Source organism: Canis lupus, chromosome 7, assembly GCF_011100685.1.
Source record: "Canis lupus familiaris isolate Mischka breed German Shepherd chromosome 7, alternate assembly UU_Cfam_GSD_1.0, whole genome shotgun sequence".
Taxonomy (NCBI): Eukaryota; Metazoa; Chordata; class Mammalia; order Carnivora; family Canidae; genus Canis; species Canis lupus.
The window spans coordinates 7,710,012-7,729,964 of NC_049228.1; positions in this window are offsets into that span (position 1 = coordinate 7,710,012).

Sequence of the window (19,953 nt, forward strand, 5' to 3'; positions counted from 1 at the left end):
CGCTAATGGGAGCCCAATGTGGGACTTGATCCCAGGACCCCGGGATCATGACCTGAGCCAAAGGCAGACACTCAACCACTGAGCCAGCCAGGTGTCCCAGGAGTGATTTTTTTTTTTTTAATTTGGCTGCATTCAAACTCCAAATTTTGTCTCTCCTGTTATGGATAGAAGTTTAAATTTCTTCTCAATTGTGTCAGTTTCCACTGTTTTTCTTTGTTGTATGTTTTTATCACACCTCCTTTTGGAATCTCCCCTGTGAAATGAAGGCAAATAGTCATCCAAGGATTTTGGTGGATTATATACACAGATTTGGGGGTTCACTTCTCTGGGGATCCTTACCATCTAGGATTTCCCACCTAATGTTCTAGTTACTTATTTTTATTGTTTGTTAATTGTCCCAAATTCTGTTTTTTAACACATTAAGCCAATAAGGCTGTGGTTCTCTGCCCAGTGAGTTTTGCTGCATTGGGGAGCATCACAAATTAAAATATCTAACTCACAATTCATCTTTCAAGAGTTGACTTCCTGCTAGTTTCTTTCTGCTTTTGGTAACTCTCCTATTTCTCCAAAAACTCGGACAATTCTAAAAGCATTTTTTTTCCATATTTTCTAATTGTTATCTGAGGAAAGATTAATTCAGCTAAGTTACTTTATTGTTACTAGAAGCCAGAACACATGATTCCTTTTAAAATTACATTTTCTAAACGTGTATTGCTGAGTACAGGAATACAGTTAACTTTCATATATTGATTTTATATCTAACACCCTTGCTCAACTCTTTTCATTATTCTAGTAAATTAAATCATTGTAGGTTTTCTACATATACAAAAACATAATTGTTTAAAAATCACACTTTTGTTTCTTACTTTCTAATTCTTCTACCTATTATTATGTTTTCTTTCCTTTATGTTCTGCTAGGACTTTCAGTGCAGTGCTATGTAAAAGTGGTGAAAATAAACACCCTTGTTTTGTCTATTTTATTAAGAATGAATTCAACATTTCACCACTAAACTAACATGGTTGCTTTAGGCTTCTTGTGGATTATATTTAACTATTAAAGACATTTCCTTCTTTTGCTAGTTTTCTGAGAGTATTTTTTTTAAATAACGGGTATGTACAAAATTCTAGAAAACATTTTTTCTGCATCTATATGAAACATATTTTTTTTTACTTTTTCCTTTAATTCATTAATCCACTGAATTTTAGTAATTGCTAGTCTCGTGTTAAACTACACTCACATTGTAGAATTTGATCCAAACTGGTCACTGCACATTATCTTTTTTTCATGCAGCAGAAGTGAATATTAAAATATTAGCAAATATTTTGTTTGAGAATTTTGCATCTATATTCATAAGAGATAGTGACCTAGAATAATAATTTCTTCTACTGCTGTTTAGTTACTGGTATCAAATTTTGCTAACCTCACGAATGAGTTAGTGTGTTCTCTTTTTACTATATTCTACTAGAGTTCAGGTATAAATACAGAAATAGTTCTTTGAATCTTATGATTGACATAAAGGAAAAGAGAAAAAAACTTCTGGGTGATATTTTTATGGGAAGATGTCATTTTTACAGGAAGTTGGTTTCAATATTTTTAAGTTTTATAGAGCATTTAGCTTTCTAATTATTCTTGATTCATATTTAAGCTGCGTCTGCAGTAGGACTTGATCACTTGGGCTTTTACCATTGCCATAGGAAGAACATGTCTTGGGTAACCCACTGGTTCCAAAATAAAAGACTCACATGGAGCAGAGGCTGACCCACAGGCCTGCAGTTTGAAGCAAAGCCATCACAACCATTCTGCAGGTACACAATCTGAAGCAGAGCAGCCAGGGGCTAACCTGTAGATTTGTGAGCAAAATAATGAATGGTTATTATTATATGCCACTGAATTTGGGGATGGTTTATTACACAAGATCTGACTGGTACAGATATTTGGACCTAGAAATAAGTGCTTATGCTAGCAAAAACCTAAACTACATGGATCTGGCTCAAGGAAACTATTAAATAAAGCTGAAGAGGTGGCTGTGCTTTAAGGTGGTGAAATGTGTGGTAAAACTGTCTCATGTGATCAACTGGAAGACAAAAAAAAATGTACCTGATGAGCTGATCAAGCTGAATGATTTTGAGGCAAAATGGGGAAATATGAGCTGGCTTCTGCTGACAGCACTTAATAAGATACTACAAGAGAGGTATGAATTCGGGTAAGAATTGTCTTGGGTATAAACAGAATTAAGAGAAATATAGAAAGTCAAAAAATTCCATAACTCGCAGGGCTGAAAAATAAAATCAAAGATTTTTCTCATCATAACAAAGATTCTGGGAAGAAATAAATATCTCTTTAATTCCCTGTAGGTCAACCCCCCTTGGCTGCTCCCTAATCTTACCAGCTTCTGAAGATTAAGAACTGCTACCTGGTTTCTATTGCTTTGGGACCCCATCACTTCTATTGCATTAATAAGCCAAATTCCAAGACAGCCCCGTCTATTGTCAGCCCTGACCTGCAGAGCAAAGCCACCACTGAACTTGTTGGTGATGCTGTGCCCCCGTCTTTAGCACAGTTTTGATAGCCTTCATGAATAGAGTGTCTGACCTCTTGGCTCTGCCATGGAGCAAAATCTTCCAGTGAGTGTTCTGGCCTCTGATAATGCATCCATTCTAACCCTCCTAAATCATTCCTACACTATCTCTTACAGCAACTCAGGCATTTTTGTCCTGCTCGGTGTGGACAAAATGTCATTTAACTTTGGGCTTCCAAGATTCACTCTAGCCGTGAGTTTGTCCCAAACCCTAAAATCTTTTCCAGGATGTAAAACTATATCCTAAGAGAGTAACCCCAAGTCAGGGAATGCTTCTTAGTCTGTTTTATGTTCCAGCCTCTGAACATTTTCCATATCCATCTCTATGGCCTCTGGCAGGAAACACTGGCTAAGTCTTGCATCTCCTGTGGGATATAAGCCTTCTCCTTCCTTATCAGGCTCAGCACCCCCATCCCCATGTCAGTTATGATAGAATTTAACCCTGGTAATTGGTCTGGCAACTGGGAAAGGAAGCACGGCTCCTGATGGAGCCACCTGTTGCCTTGCAGTGGCAAGGTGTCTGCAGTGTCTTTCTCGACAGGAGAGATGCAATCTCTTAATAGGAGGAGTAGTGAACTGCTTCATGCTCTGAGGGTTCAGGGAAGCCTACAGAGTCATAATCCCCATGATATTCACCTAGATGTCCCTATAACTATATTAGACCTGAACTTTGGCTGAGAATTCAGTATTTGAAGCTCTGCGAATATAACTACCAGAACCTGCATTACCTCCTCATCTAATTATCCGCCACAGGAGATAATGAGCTTTTTAAGCTACCAAAAGGCTCTCTGGCTAACACACTAATGTTTTTGCTATTTGTTAACTACCCTCAGTTTCTCATTATCCCTCTGTAGGAGGTCACAGCAATGTAGTAATAACCAGCCAATTCCATTGTCCTGTGTGCATTGTTACCCTATACCTTTCCAGTACTTGAATCATCACACCAGGAAAGGCATTCCTTTTGGTGGGGCATTTTCCAAAACCATGTTTCAAAAATGAAAACATTTTTCACAACTAGTGAAATTTTACCAACTGGGCTGTCAATTTGTTGCAAGAATTGTCTGTGAACCACATACCACTCTAGCTGAGATCCTTTTGGACAGTCAGATGGTGATCAGGGATCCAGGTCCCAAAGCCCCTCCTACCACCTAACTTTTTTTTTTTTTTTACCACTTCCAGTAATAACTCTGTCAGTTTGGATGCTCAAAGGAGCAGACACCAAGACATAAATGCAAGAGACTTATTGGAAGATAATACTTGTGAAAGATAATGGAGGGAACAGAAATAAACACAGTGGTCTTCAGGCCATGATGCAAGTCTACCAACTCTGATAGAAGAAAAGGAAGGAAAGGGGATTGGGTAGGAAGAGGCTCAGACTGCAGAGCAGTCCTGAGAAAGTACTGGCCAGCCCCCTGTTGGTCATAAATGTGTGGATCCCATTACTTCCATTCATATACATACCCCAGTTCTCAATCATTGCCAGGAGCTGCTAGAAGAATGCATGTCTTCAGCTCATACATCATGATAGAGCCCAAAACACTGCAGCTGGAGACTGTTGGCTCACCGTGCTCCTTTTAAGCTTCTCTTTAAGCTTAAAAGCTCCTTTTAAGCTTCTCTTTTAAGAAGATCAAGAGATCTGAGCAGTACACTTCCATGGTTGCTACAACCCTCAAGCGGTAAAAGGTCCAGAAGGCTTTCTAGTCATACCAATGGAAGAAAATACACACCAACCTTGCTACGTTTATCTCAGGTCTACTGTGTGCTAAATATTGTTAGCACATGGTGATATGAAAATGACTACGTCACATTGTGACTCATAATCTACAGAGGACTCAGACAAATAAAATGTTAACGATGGCACAATGTTGAGATCAGTGTGGTGTAAGCATTTATAAGGATTTCAAGGAGCACGAACGAGAGACTGATTCCTTCTGGCTTGGCCAGTGAGGGAAGGCTTTATGGAAATGGGCCACTAAAGGAAGAGCAGGTGCTGATTGTCATGGAATCCTGGAGCCAGGGCCTTTCAAGAAGAGGGAACCATGTCTTCAGAGTGCCTAACACTCATTGGACCATGATAGGAGTCTCGTTACTATTACTATGTTGAAATAAAAAAGGTGTTCAAAATGGGAGTCTGTAGGTTGCCAGAAGGTAGCCGAAGTAAAAAGAGATTTCATAAGGGTGCCTGGGGGTGGCTCAGTTAGTTAAGCATCTGACTCTTGGTCTTGTCTCAGGTCCTGATCTCAGGGTTATGAGATGGAGCCCCATGTTGGCGCTGGGTATGGATTCAGCTTACAATTCTCTCTCTACCTACCCCTGCCCCTCCTCACTCTCTCTCTAAATAAAAATAAATAAATAAAGCTTAAAAAAAGAGGTTCTATAAAGGACCCTGAAGTCTTACTGTATCTAAGGAACCAAAAATTAAAAAATAAATATAGCTGGTCCCCATAGGAATTATAACCTGGCCCTGGAGAAGTTTCTGAACTGAAGCAATTTTTCTCTGCATCTCTGTGCCCCAATATGGTTACAAGCCTCTGTTTTTCACTACATGACTGCTCCATTTCTTTCTCTCTGCAAACTGGATCCACCACTTATCAGTTGTTCATGACTGAAACCCTGTCACCTCCAGCCCCCAGTTCTACATTCTACATGACCTTGTGGCTCCGATACTCTCTACCAACTCACAGCAGCCTCTGTACCATGTTTCATTGTGTAGTGATCTCTGCAAGTTACTTTGACATGCATAAAAAACTGTTAGGTACTCATGGATCACGAGAAGAATGGCTAGATGGATAGCTACATGAGAAGACAAGGTGAAATGCCAATTATAGACTCTAGTAGTGGGTTTATAGGTAATTAATGTACAATTCTTTCAATGTTTCTAAATGTTTAAATTATTTATTTATTTAGTTTTTTAAAAATTTAAATTCAAGTTAGTTAACATATAGTGTATTAGTAATGCCAGGTGTAGAATTTAGTGATTCATCTGTTTGAAACTTTTTATAATAAAACTATGGGGGGAAAAAACACCTCAATTCTCAAAAGGGATAATCTGATTAGCTCAGGTCTTACATCCTCAGCCAGGTAATGAGCTGACTGGCCAGCTTCTGGCCCAGGGTTTATTCTTGGTTTAGTCAGCCATGGCCACGGGGGCAAGAAGCTACATGAGACATAAAGCTCCTCCCTCAAGGGGCTGTATGCAAGACTGATACCATGAAACATGCCTTGTTACCAGTTGTATAGAATAGGTGAACAGGGGTGCCTGGGTGGCTCAGTCAGTTAAGCATCTGACTCTTAGTTTCAGCTCACGTCATGATCTCAGGTCGTAGGATCAAGTCCCTGTTGAGCTGTATGCTCAGCACTGAGTCTGCTTGGAATTCTCTCTCCTTCTTCCTTTGCCCCTCCCCTCACTTGCACAGCCAATAAATAAATAAATAAATAAATAAATAAATAAATAAATAAAGTTTAAAAAAGAAATAAGGATCAATAAACATGTGGAACTAGATTTTTACTGCATTCAGGATGAAAACACAATATCTGTGTATGTAAAACAGTGGGGACCCAGGGGAAAAGAAAAACTATACAGTCACCCTAGGTGCAGCTCAGAGAAGGAAGCATCTGCCCCTCTTTTTGCTTACCTTCTCTGCCCCTCACTCCACCACAAATCCCATCACCCAGAGGAAATGCATCCCCAGTCTCAGCAACAGGCAGATTGCTTTTATCTGCCAGCAAGTGGCAAGCCTTGATTTAAGGGATCTCTTAGGTAAGGAATAGAATGAGATACAAGCAAGGCCAGGGTGAGGAGAGAGGGTGGCAGGAGGCAGGAGAAACATGTAGGATAAAACAATTTCTATCCACTGACAAAATATAGATGGTGAACTCAGAAGTTTTCTGCCATAATAAACAAGAAGAAGAAGTGTGAGAAGTGGACATATAACTTTATGACCTGTGAAATTGAATTGCCTCTTACGGATTTTTACCTTTTGGTGGACAATGAGGAACTTTGTCATCTCAGGCAAGGATGGGTCATAAAAGCCACTGGAAGGAGAGGAATCAGGCCTGTCTGATTAGAATCCAGGAGGCCTTGGTGTCCCGGCCAGCCTTTATATATCTGAGCTTCACCCAGTGGGAGCCGCGAGCTCTGTGAATTACAGTGCTTCTCAGTCCCAAGAGCCCATGTCTCACCCGTCGTAAACATTAGTGAAAGGCAAGGCTGCTCTCTTAAATCAGCAGCCTGAGAGGGAAAGCAAACCCAGACAGAAGAGCTGGGCGGGGAAGATGGTTGAGGAGCCCACCCAGCCATGGCAGCTAAAGCAGGTCTCCAGCTGATTAGAATTTGGGGTCCCCTGGAGCAGAGTTTCCTTCACTCACCTCAGACCTGCCGCTGGCCTTATTTGATAACAAAATTTATCAAATAAACACAGTTCATCTTACAAAAAGGAAACATGCCATTCCTCTGCCATCTTCTTTCAGTCCTAGCTGGAAAAGGGATGAAGTAGAGCAAGGTTGGCAGGAAAGATGTGGCCTTCATGTAGGCCTGCCAGTGGCTGTGACTTAGAATTCAGGCTCTGAATTAATCAGTTCTACTTATTTGATTTCCTAACTATCAAATCCATACCTCTTAACTCCTATGCTTCTTTTTGCTTCCCATCAACTGTGTTTTAGTCTCTCACTTGGACTTCAGTGGTTGATCAACTACTTCTCCTGCCTTTAGTATGACATCCTCAAACCTATATTCCATGAGCTGCTAGCAGGATATTTATGAAAGGAAAAGCTTGTGAGGCCACCACCCTGGTCAGTGGATTCCATTTTCCTAAAGATAAAGTTCAAGCTGGTTGACTTGGCATTCACAGTCTTCTGTGACCACCTCACAAAGTCTTCCAGAATCCTTACGATGGGTTCAGTTCCCCTAACCTGTGCTCCCAGAGATCCCTGGACATACTTTTCATATTGCATGATTCAACAGGAGATATTTAGCCCTTGCACAATATAAGACGGCAGTATTTGCTAAAGGGAAAAAGATGGGGTTTTTTTTCTTTATTATGGTGGAAGAAGCTGACCAATGGAGCCAAGTCAAGAGACAGGCCTGAACTCATTATGGATGTAATTAAAGTTCTATAACTGTCTGAAACCTCTCCCCCACTTCTACCCAGATCAACAGATCTAGCCTATCTAGATACGACCTTCAGGGGATGGAATTTGAGTGAGATTTGAATTCTTGGGGCTGAGAGTATAGTGGGAAATTTCTACAGAAGTCAGAAATATAGGACAATTTAACCAAATCTAGAGAAAGGAAGAGTTGAAAGTGATAGGACCTAGAGATAAACAAGACCAGAGAGGCCAGAAGCTGAAGCCAAAATCATGAGTCTGGAGCAAGTATGACTCAGGTTGTCCTGAACAATAAGCTCAAAAGTCAAACGGTGATTCTCTTGTCTTTAAGTGAAGTGGGTATGTGGCAGGTAGATGATTGAGGGTATCGCAAAGAACTATAATAAAGCAAACAAAATTTTTGGAGGAGCAAAATATTTTAGGGTCTGGCAATGAGGACCCCATTTTACAAGAAACAAATTTATCACGAAGTGAGTGAAGTTTAAACTTCTGTGCCCTCACTTGCACGAAACCCTATTAAGGTCCTGCATATAATGTTTTTATTGGTAGTTTTAAATTAATTTTCTTGTATTAGCTTTGGCTCCCTCCACCCAAATCTGGACTACTTCTACCTTTTAGCATTGCCAAGCTAACTCATTTAATAAAATTAGCCAAAGTTTTCTATCTCAAGCATACAAGTCATTACTCCCCATTAGAGTAAATCCCAAGGTAGGAGTCAATAAAGCCTGAGCTGAAACTTCCCAGCACAAAAGAACTTGGATGTCTAAGCTAAGGGAAAGAAACAGAAAGAATCTTAGGATCCAGAGGCGCCCTCTCTAACCATGAACAGTAATTCCTCCAAGGGGCCAACAGTCATCAGAGAATTCATCAATTGACATCACTTCAGCATCAGTGCTACAGAACATGGCAAAAGGAATTATTTCTATGAAAACCAGAGAGACCTAACCAAGAAAGTGACTGCATGTGTACATGTGCGAACAAAAAAGAGAGAAGACAGAGGAAGGGATGATGAAAAAGACAAGAAAGTGGAAATAAGAAATAGTGAGAACACATGTAAATAAGTGCTTCTCAGGGAAGAAGACAAAAGGATACAGTCAATTCTATTTTAAAACAAAGAACTGCACCTGCCAAATAAATTTCTCTTTCCTTCAGGGAAGAGCCACATAGACTAAAAACCAATATCCCAACCATTCAAAGGAAAGGAAGAACAAAGCTTAATAATCAGGTAGTAATAAAACAAGCTCTTGCCGGTCTGGGCCACTGGGGTATCAGGCAGGCTGGGGAGAGATCCTCACCCAGAGCAGGTGTGTGTGCATCTGTGTGTGTATGTGTGTGTATGTGCACGTGCATGTCTGTAAAATCAGGTTGAAACACATGTGTGACTTGAAATTTGAGAAACACCAGGGACACAGTCCAGGGAAAATATATCTCCCTCAATCTGCTAGTAGACTGCCTGAAATTTCATCTTTAGAGAAGCATATTGGAGGTTAAACACTTTTTTCATGTGGTCCTCATTGAAATGGCAAATACCTTTATTAGGGTCAACGCAATCAGTTAGTAGCATCTTTCCATAGATTAGGACATCTGATTACATTCTCCCAGTGATCAGAAGGTTAAATTATCCTAAAACCACAGAAAAGCCCAGGAGGAGTTGGAAATTCAAACTGGCTTCTTGTCTACCCCATATATATATATACACACACAATGGCCCTCATGCCATTTAGAATAGTCTAGCTCCCACACCGCCTCACAGACTTCACCACTGGGAACGATATTTGGTCAAACTATTCCTGGGGTATTAGTCAAACTGGTCCCGAGAGAACACTGGGGCTGCCTGTCTGCTTGGTGACAGAGCTGCCACCATCACATTCTCGCCCATGAGGACTTGCTGAGGCTTGTCCCCAGCAGTCTTGGGTTGGCAGCCACTGGAAAATTGACAAAGGAGTGAAAATCAAAAGGCAAAGTCTCATTTTTATTTGAGCATTAGGAGAGCAAATGGAAAAGATGAGAATCAGAAGGGTTTTTATTTGAGATGCTTGATTTTGAGGAGGAGGGAAATATGGGATATCTTAGTCCTCTTTCCAGCTCAGTGATGGTGAAAATAAAGCCCCAGGATGATCTATAATGTAAAAGTTTGGAGATGACTTTGTTTCAGTGGGAAAAACAGCTCCGGAACTTATGAATGTCAGGCAGTCTTGCAGATTGCTCACAGGAGAGGAAGGCTTGGCAAGGCCATTGCTCAGCACTTGACGGGATTAATGGCTGAGTAGGAGGAGAACGTACACTTGTAGACCTGACAGGATCCTTCATCAAACACATGGACCTCCATGTGGAAGAGTGAGTGGCAAGAGAGGGGCCCCATGCTATGGGGAAGGGAGAAGTCAGCACAGCAGGCCATGTGACAGCCAACCTTGTGGTTGGGGGACACTGGCGTCCCCCAAGAAGATGGAGGAGGAAAATGAAGTAGGTGGCCCTGTAGACAAAGTAGCATTTGCCTCACGGACTGTCCTAGGTGAAAAAAGACTTCCTGTCTTTTGCCCAGCCTCCTTGTTCTACAAATAAGAAAACAAAACTAATGACAGCATCTAACAGGTGGTGAGTGCCTACTACTGCACCAAGTGGTTGTCCACCCCACATTCATAAATGATGCCCGCTGATCCTCACCAGGCTTCTAGAAAGTGGGTATTGCCACCAAAATTTTATGACAGGCAAAGCTGCAAACCAAATTTAAAGGATCGTGGGGACCAGCTCACTCAGCTGGTAAGTGGCAGACCCAGCTGGATTCCAGCGCCTGGCCTCCTAACCGCTGCAGCATGACCTCTACCGGGTTGCAGACACTTGTGTCACAGATAGTCAGGGGCTAAGCCAGGCATAGCCTCAAGTCTCCCAACCCCTAACGTAGAGCCCTTAAGCCACCAGGGCATTCCTGTGCCAGAAAGAGCAGTCTCACATGTTTCTCCCAGGTCCTCAGGGCACACAGCCACCCAGCTGGAGAAGTAGCACCAAACCTCTTGGCTGTCCCCACGTTGCCTGGGAGCCGCTCAGATGTCTGAGTGAAATGGGCGTTTTTGCTCATATTGGTGACCGCAGATCCAGCATCTCAGAGAAGGTGCTGGGGTTCATATACCACCGAAACCTGCACACTTAGAGAGAAACAGTGACTTCGAGTTCTTACTTGGGAAAGCACAGCTCGCTGGTTTTTAACACAAGGAGCACATTTTCTGGGTGAGTGGTTATAAAAATCCATGGGTTAAGAAAGACCTTGAGAAGTCATTTAGCCCCATTGCCTTTCCTCCAGGCAGGATGACATTTAAACTATCTTTGGAAAGGGATTTGTTTTTTTAAAAAAATAAAAATATCAACAAGCACTGCCACAAGTCCCTTGAGCTGGAAGGCTTTGCTCCTCCTCAGGATCCAAAAGTTCTAAATATCTAACTTAAGTCTTTCTAAGGAAACACAAACGTATTTCCTATTCTCGATTTCACGGAGTTCTCTTGCAGGAGGAACATTGATTATGCACATAGCACGGTCCCAGGATTGGGGATCCACCTGGCCTAGGCTATCTCCTTCGGGTAATAAAGACATCCAGGCATCTCTGGATACATGTAATATACATGGGTGGGATAAACAGCCTCATTAGTGGGCCATGGGAGTCTGAAGTGTCATAGACAAAAGTGAAAATCATCTTCTACTAGAAGTTTCTCATTAACCCAAAACCAACACAGGATAAATCTAGGGCTCCCACAGGAACGCGTTGGAGAGAGAATCCCCAAAATTCCAAATATGGAATTGAAGTGGGACTTGGCAAACAGTGTTAAGGGAGAAAGAGCAAAGTTTGAGGAAGGGCTTCATAAGGAAGAGCAGATAAGCAAGTCTCTGGCTTGATTATAAATAAACTGTGATCTAAAATATGTACTTTTAAAATGCATTCATGTCTATGCTTTGGGATTTTTCCATACTTTGGTTTCCCAGAATAATTGAACCCCATGGCAAATTCAAATTTCATCCAGGTTCAATCAGGGAGAGGAGGAATAGTTCCTCGGGTCAGGAAAAGGTTCCTTGAGCAATGGAAAAGGATGTGGGGAGGAATGGTGCATAGAACAGACCCTTAGTGGGTAAGGTATGGGTCTAAGAAGATGGGCACCCAACAGGGCATTCTTCTCCTTCCTTTGAGTGAGTGAAGCACAACCTTGAACTATTACAAGTCTGTTGGATCAACAGAAGGATACCTATTGCTCTGATTAGATTTTCTGTACTAGCATAAACCATTGACAAAGACAAGCAATCCTACAACCATGTGGAGTCCAGAGGAGCGTAGACCTTGTCTGCGCTATAATTCTAGTCAGATCACCTCTTCTGATCTCATCTCTCCCTCTCTAATGGTGATCCTATCTGTGTGTATAGCTTCCAAGATCATCTGTATGTCAATAACTCCTAAATCTCTATTTTTGTCTCTGAGATATCTCAGTTGAACTTCAGACTCAGAGAGCCAGATCTCTACTGATTATCTCCACCAGGGCATCGCACTTACAACACAACCAACTCGGGAAGGATGATAATCTTGGCAATCACAGAGAATCCAATGTTGAGTTATGGCACTATCATTTCTTGGTCATCAGTGTCCTTAAGCAAGCCACCCAGTTTCCCCAAGTGCAAAATCAGTGTTGTTTTAAGGATCCAATTAGATGGCACTATGACGTGCCATGCTGCCCGATGTCTGCCACATGCAAGCCACTTATTGCCACGTACCAGATGCTTATTGACGAGTGAATGAACAAATAAATGAGTGGAAATGGAGATGCGGTGAGGCATCATTACTCTGCTAAGGTCAAACATGATCATATTGGTATGAAATGAAAGAACCATGGAAAAAACAAACACTTCCATTTTCTTGGCGAAAGAAGAGCTGGAATGGTGAATGGAATGATAGACCCTAGGGAGATCTGAAATGAGCATACCATCTCTGGATAGCAGTTTTCCAAAGCTGCTAAGGTTGGTGACACTTCTTTCAGTCCATAGGTGAGGGAAAGACCAGACATTAATGGTTCAAATGTGAAACTGACCCAGAACCATTAAAACAGCAGCTGGCGGGAATGGAGAAGGGATGAGGCCAGTGGGTGAGTCTTTGCCCAAGACACCGGCCATCTGTGAAAATATTCCACATCGACAGCAGAGGTAGATGGCAAATGTGGCCTTTACCCAGGAGAGGAAGCTCAGAAATCCAACTGGAACTTCAGCCCTGGAAGTGTCCCCAGGTCAGAACTTTGACCTTGTCAACCAGCTTAAATCCTTTATTTATTTTTATTTTTTTTAAAGCCTTTAAATAAAAGTTCCCCTAACATATTTCCTTGTAAAGGATCTTAAGTATGAGGTACATGGTGTTTTCAAGGATGTTAGCCAGCTTTAGAAGCAGCAGGAAAAGGAAACGTGGTAGGGTAGGGAAACTGCCCTGTCTGGATCGTGGTGATGGTTTACACAATCATCCGTGATTGCAAAAATTCACCAAACTGTGCAGCTCAATGGGTAAATTTTCCTGGGAGTAAATAATATCTCAAAAGCAGCAGGCAGGTGGAGAAAAAACAAAAGGGGACGAACTATTGTAACCTATCTGCATGCCTGGCCAGAAAATAATGAGAACAAACATCTGGGGTCCTGGGCAGTGGAAGGCCGGATGTGATACGAAAAGTGATCATGGAAGAAGCTGACTTCCCCTGAAAAAGATATATTTATTCGAGAAATGAAATTCTGGTATATGCAGCAAATTCTGGTAAGGTCTGAAAGAAGGAACTGGCTGGAGACAGGAGGCAGTGGCCGACATCTCGGGGAAGCTGGGGGATTTCTTCTTTCCTAGGCAGTGGATCTCGACCCTCTGGTAGAATCACATTCGTTTACGTAGGAAAGTAAAATGGAAATTTGGGGAAATTTTGTGAGCTCTAATGGGCTAAGAGAGGGGGAGAGCTCGCAGAGGGCCAGAGGCAGGAGCTGCGTCCTCTTTCCGACAGGAGGACAACCACCAGGTTTGGAAGAATCGGCCCAGTAAGACAATAGGTATGGAGACATCAGTGAAATATGTGTGCATTCTGGGCACACCAAGTATCAGACCTGTTTGGGCTCAAGGTGTCCCTTTGGAACATGGATCCCCCACAGCCAAACGAGCCATAGAAGCAGCTGCTGCCCCCACATCAAAAAAGGATATGGTACCAAGCAGGGGCTCCAGATACCAGAGAGGGTCTGACTTGCCGCAAAATAGGACAGGATAAACAGTGGGAGAATCCACAGAGAGAAAACAATGTCATGTGGACATAGATCATCCCCGGAAAGGGCAGAAATAGAGGGAAGAAACAGAGACACTGCAGGAAAAAATTATGATTACACGGGTCTCCCTGGAGTTCACCTCCAGACAGGATGGAGATTAGATGGTGACTCATGTGAACTAAACTCACAAGAGACTAATGTATAAATCAAAATCACGATTCATGCATTCAGAAGGAAAATTACCCTTACTAGGTAACCAGAATACCGGAATCCAATATTTAGAGCTTCCTCTTCCAGACCCCGGCAAACCTGGAAGCTAAGTAATTTACCACAGTGTTATTTTGATAAGTATATAAAGTGGGGGACGGGGAGTCTTGAAAGATGACTCCTAGAGGCCACAGAAAATCCTGAGAAACCATTCCTGCCCCGTAAGAGTTCAACCCTCCAGGGACCTGAATGCTCATTTCCTTTGCATTCAGCGTCTTGGTCGTCTGGATGTGTGAGATGAATGATGACAAATTCCGGTCCTTTGGTGTCCTCTTTTTTTTTTTTTTTTTTTTCGACCGCATGCAGGATCGCTTGTTAAATGCACTATGCACCGTGCTAAACACTTTACAGATATCACCTCATTCATCAGTGCACAACCCCAGAGACATATCAATTATCTTCATTTAACTGATGAAGAAACGGATTCCCATGGAGGGTAAGTGGCTACACAAAGCCTCCCCGAGGCTGGCAGGGATTTGATTTACACCTGTATTCCTGAGGCTGTGCTCCTGAGCACCGTGCTATAGGGTCTCTTCAGGAAGGAATCGATTCACTTCTTTGGGCCTAGCAAGGTCAGCCCACCAAAGCCTCCCCCTCCAAGTTTTATCCCTGGGTCGCTCAGCTGCCCATTTACGGAACATCGTTCCCATTGCCTCAACAGATGGACACTCGTAAGCCTCGTGTATGGGTTGCACTATTTTAACTCTCAAAGAAGAATCATATTTTTCGGATTTGGAAGGGAAATAATGAGGAAGAAAAAAAAAAAAAAAAAAACGTTGCCCTGAGTGGCCAGCCACACGATTCCAGTCACTTCAAGGACACAGAGGCTCAAGGTCACAGTGGTGTCCTGTAGTCTGCAAAGCCCACGGGTCCCAAGTTCTGAAAACTTGCTTCTCTCTTTTTTGTGTGGCTGAGACCGAATGTGAAACTTTTACTGGATCCAGTGAATTCTTGACTTGGGCGGCAGTGACAGTCATGGGGCGGAGCAGATACATACACAGGACATAGCACGCCTGTTTCTGGATCTAAGGAGCGTACTGAATTGGCTAAGGGTGAACTGCGACAAGATTAACAACTGCAACAGGATTACACACTCCAGCCCTAGAGAGGCAGCAAGACATCAAGAAAGAGCAGGATCTTTCCCAGTATCTGCATTTCCCCTTCCGCAAGGTTCCTAGCTTGAAGCCACCTCCTCTCCACCACGTCCAGATACCACTCCATCAGCTCCTGCTGTTGCAAATGACTTTATCTAATTATTTTTTTCACCTCTTCATTAATTCAAAAATCACCTGCCTAATGTGTCCTAGATTCCAGGGAAATGTAAGTAAATAAAAATAGAACTTTCAAGTCTGTCCACCCAGAGTCACTTCCCTCAATCACTTTGTTCTCTTGCTCCTTGTGGTTGTTTCCGGAGGCTTTAGCAAAGACGAGATGAATGTGTTGTCTAGCTACCATATTTACCAGAAGCCCTGTGGCCGGGCTCAGGGTTTACTTGTAAATCTCGGATACAGGAATATCTCTGAGAGCACATGGGGAATCCCATGACTCAACATGTCAGCCTAACACCCCCCAAACTAATTGACCAAAAAACAAGAGTTCATGAAACTTTAAAAGTCATTATTATGATTTATAAAAACTCTTCCTAGTGGAGGGAGGTTGTAATGCTCTCACTCTTCTCCTTATTTATAAGAAAATTTCCCAGACTTACCCAGGATTTTCTCCTATTGATTTGGTATTTGAGGGGTTGTGCAAAAGTTCTCTCTCCTTCTGAAAGAGCATCACTGTTGCCTATAGGTTAAAGGCCAAACACCCCAGTGTGGTATCCTAAGCCCTCCATGACTTGAAGGCAAACAACATTTGAGCCAATCTCCCTGAAGCATCCCTCCAAACATCAACAATCATATCTCACTGCTCTTCCCACACCGAACATTATATTACCTTTATTCCTGCTCATGCTGCTTCCTCAGCCTAAAATAAACCCTACGGTCTCATCCCATAAACCCCCACTTACCAGCTCAGTGCTGCTTCCGCTCCGTAGTCTTCCTTTATCCTTGGTCAGAACCCACTCTTCATGCCTATGCATGACTGTTGCACGTCTTCCTATCTCTTTAGAATGTTCTCATTTTGCCTTGGCTTGTTGTTGATGGGTAACATCTATTTTTTCATCCCATTGTTTGAAGCTCTTGAAGACAGGGAGGGATTTTGTGCATAAGATAGGCACCAAATAAACGTTTGTTTAAAATCCATTTTTAAAAGAGACAAACAGTAACTGTAGTGGAAAATGAGCCAAGGATGAGCTCACAGTCAGCAAATGTAGGGAAGTTTGTAGTGGAGAATTTCACTCCACCCAGGAAACAATGACACCACGCTATATGACCAAGTTGTTAGGTTTCAATAATTTGACAAATGTCCTCAGCTTTGTCTGCCTGCTGAGAATCCATTTCCCTCTCTTTTGTTGAAGCATCACCTTTTCTGGTGACAGCGCTGGTCAGAAGTAGCTCTGCCCTCCTTACATTCCCATAATATACTAAATTCCTTTTGAAAAACAATCACGTGGCACTGTAACGGTTTCCTTATCTGTTCACCTATTTGCAACCCCCCCACACACACTGGACTATGATCTCTCTCTCTCTCTCTCTCTCTCTCTCTTTTTTTTTTTTTTCAAATAGAATCCCACAGGATGAGCACTGGGTGTTATTCTGTATGTTGGTAAATTGAACACCAATCAAAAATAAATTTATTATATAAAAAAATAGAATCCCACATACACAGAATTAAATTCAGGATCTTTGGCTCATCATTGAACTCTGCATGGTCCCTCCACTCTATCTTTTTGGTAAAGCAAAGTCCCGTGTGGCTAGTATTGTGCTAAATTCTAAAGAAAATAATACACGTTTCCTGTCTTCAAAGAACCGAAAGCTAACCTCTTTTCTTCTTTGTAACTCCACCACTTAGCTTAGTGCCTGGCACATGGTAATGCCTCTTGTGGTGAATTTGTTTCCCCTGCCTGATTACTAATGTTGGAGAGCCCCAAAATTAGTTTTTGGAATGCTTATTGCCTCCATCAACACACTTCTGAGATTCTCATCTAATCCCAAAGCCTTCAGTACCATCCTAAATATATATCATCAGTCTCAATCCAGATGCCAAATTCCAGACTTATCCATCCAACTCTCTCCATGAAATCTCTACCAGACTATCTCATAGGCATCTCCCACTTCATGTATCCAAAACAGGATTCTTGATCCAACTCCCAGTCAGCCTGTTGCCAGACTTGCATCTCCTTTAGTACTCTCTTTTTCTTTTAATTTACCCAATTTCTTAAGCTAAATTCCCTCTCTGCAGTCATCCCTGACTCCCGTTTTTCTAATACCCCACAGCAAATCCGTCAGAAATATTGTTGGTCTTACGTGATTATAGACTTATTTTTTTTCTTCATTGTCTGTGTCTCCCACTAGGAATAAGCTCAATGAGGGTAGAAATTTTATTCATTTTGTTTATTATAGAATCTCTGGCACTTAGCACACGACAGGTGCTTAATAAACATTTGTTGGATCAAATTTAAACAAATATTTGTGGAAGAAAGGACAAATGAGTGCATGGTATCTCAAGCCTGCCCTCTAGATAAATAATTTTAGAGAGCAATAGCCACAATGCTTTCATTCAGAGTGAGCACAAAGTTGTTTTCTGTTAATATTTTAGAACCCGGAAATCAGACATGCAATACTTCTTTAATAATAAGAAAACAAAGAGAAAGCTGTTTTTAAATTTTTCCATCTTACAAAGACGTAAACTATGTCAGAGGTATTTTGCTCCAAAGAATGGAAGAAGCCATGAATGGATAAAACTTCTCTGATTGAGTATTCTGGTCAAATATTGGCTTCTGCTACAAAATAAAATACTACCCATCCCAGTGAAATCAGACATTTTTTTTTCCAGAAAAAGGAAGGAGAGAAAAACACAGAGATTGGAACCACAGCCCTATCTGCATGTCTGTTGTTTTTTCATGCAATGATAATAAATGGTAAAATATCAAAAGAGATATGCAGAGCAGCTAACAGTAGTACCTTGGATTCTCCTGTAGGATTCAAACCAAAATTGGGTCATGTGTGGTCTGCAAAGGTTAAAAGATAGCATTGAAACTGGTGCATCCCCAACTATGCCAGATGGAACACCTACCACAATTCCTGGAATCAATCCAGATTATTTCAACTCTGGATCTAGGGAAGTGTTCCTGATAAATAAGGTTGGTCCCAGATGCTGGACCAGGATAATGTTTTCATGACCCTACAGTGTTTGTATGAATTTACTGTTTACCCCGCCTCACCAAGGAAGAAGATTGCAACCTCTTTCCGGCACCTGTAATCTTTTGAAAGGAATAGGAGAATCATAATTGCACATATAGATAACATTGCCATTTTAAGTCTCTATATGGAATCACATCTGAGACATTTACAGTCTCCCTCAGAGTGATTCAAGAGGCAAGTTTAGCAATAAATGTCAACTCCTGTTACCTAGAGTGCCGTACACAGATCACATGGGGAGGAGTTGAAAGGCAACACATTTCCGGAATAAAGTGAATTCTGCACACAAATAGAAGGTTCCGAAATCCAGGGAAAAGTCTAGGACTTCAGCAGATTCTTTGGTCCCTGTTTCATATTTCAGGTTGTACGTTTACATGCAAAATGAATAATATCACCTGAACTCTTGGAGCAAATAGAACTTTAACCAAGTGAAAGAGATATGGTTCTCTGGTGCCTGTGACTATGTCTGTTTATCCAGGTCCTGTGAGGAAGAGACACCAAAGTGATGTTAAACAAGGGGAAGGAATTTTGTTAGAGAAAATAGGAAGGGAACTAGGGAGCCATCAGATCCTGCAGCAAGTCTAAGATTTCCAAAGGAAGCAGAGAAGAAGGAAGTGTCCTAGACCATCATCTAGTCTCTAGAAGGTTCATCAGAGTCACTAAGCCCAAATCAGAAGAGTCCAGTATCTCCCAAGGCTCAACCTGCTCTGGCATCCCTGCCACCTTCAGTCATTAGCTAGGAGCCACCTGTGGGAGATGTGGCCTTAGCATGAATGCAGCGAAGGAGCTCAGAGTCTAGCAGTTGGGACTCTTGGTCAACCACACTCCCTGGAGCTGGGGATTTGCAAGGGACATTCTCATGGTTGCTGCATGAGAATTCTCATGACGCAGGGATAGCACTAATGCATGTTAGTAAAGACAGTATTTTCCAAGTACATGACAAATGTTAACGTTCTCTTTCTGAGCAAGAAATTATAATTAGCTAATTAAGGTAAGTTCCAAAGAAACTATCTCCAGCTTCTAGCTCTCAAAGATTTGTGCTTCTTTCCAGAGGCAACTCATCCGAGAGCACAAGGTACTACAGGGTGAAACACCCTGCAACTTTTGAACTCTAATCACCATCAGGAGCCTCGGAGCTAAATTTCCAAGCACAATATCTCCAAATCCTCAAAGGGTTTCTGGATTAATCCATAAATCTTAGCATTAAAAAGCATGAAATGTCCCCTTATTTCTAAAGGCTGAATAAACTTGTAAGATTCTGGCTGTTTGATCCCCCTCTCCAGTGAGACACCCCTGGAGCTTTTGGACTGGGAGAAGTGACTGAAAAAGCAGGAAGAGGAATCCCAGAGGGTCTAGAAAGGGTTCTTTCAGAGTGAGGTTCCCCAGGCAAAGGTCGATGGGAGAGAAAGAAGTGACCTCATGTTCCACAAACACAGCCAGTT